Source organism: Geospiza fortis, unplaced genomic scaffold (genome assembly GCF_000277835.1).
Source record: "Geospiza fortis unplaced genomic scaffold, GeoFor_1.0 scaffold685, whole genome shotgun sequence".
Taxonomy (NCBI): domain Eukaryota; kingdom Metazoa; phylum Chordata; class Aves; order Passeriformes; family Thraupidae; genus Geospiza; species Geospiza fortis.
In genome coordinates, this window is record NW_005054662.1 from 97,318 (window position 1) to 98,034 (window position 717).

The following is a 717-nucleotide window of genomic DNA, read 5'->3' on the forward strand; positions in this document are numbered from 1 at the left end:
CGCCGCGGCTTCCCCACGCTCCGAGCGCCTCTGAGATCCAAACCCCTGGTTGTACTTATTTCTGGGTCGAAAACAAGAATATCATCCCATAAATCCCGATGTTTTCTATCGAATCCATCATCTCTGGGCTTTCCTCCTCAAAACCCCAAAGAAGTGGAAAAAACCACCTCAAGTCCCCTCAGGCTGGGGCTGCGTTTGTCCCCAGGGGTGGTGGCATGTCCGGTAGTGCCACCAGCACCGGGACAAAGCCACCCACTTGGGCATCCCCCCGTGTCCCCACCCGGGTCTCGGTGGCACCGAGAGCTTTGCAGACCCCCAGGCAGGTCAGAGACCCCCGGGACAGCAGGTCCTGGTCATGGCAAGGCCACTGTCCCCAGGGTGGCGTGTCCCCAGCTGTGAGGAGAGGGGACGCCACTTCCTGCCAGGAATGGAGCACGGAGGGTGGCAGGGGAGCCCTGGGTGGCCCGGGGTGCCCCGTGGGCTCGGGGTGGGGGGCGACACTGCGTGGGGCTCCGAGGTGTCGTGCACCAGCAGGGATTGCAGGGATTAAAAAACACAATAAAAACCGAGAGGGGGAGGGAGCCCAAACAATGCCTTTTCCCATCGTCCTGTTTTTTGGAAGCTTCTGAACTGTTTTTGTTGAAATTTCCCAAAAATGTCAGGCTCCGGGAGCCACCCAGCCTGAGAAACTTCAGCCCCAGCGGCCGCAGTCTGGCC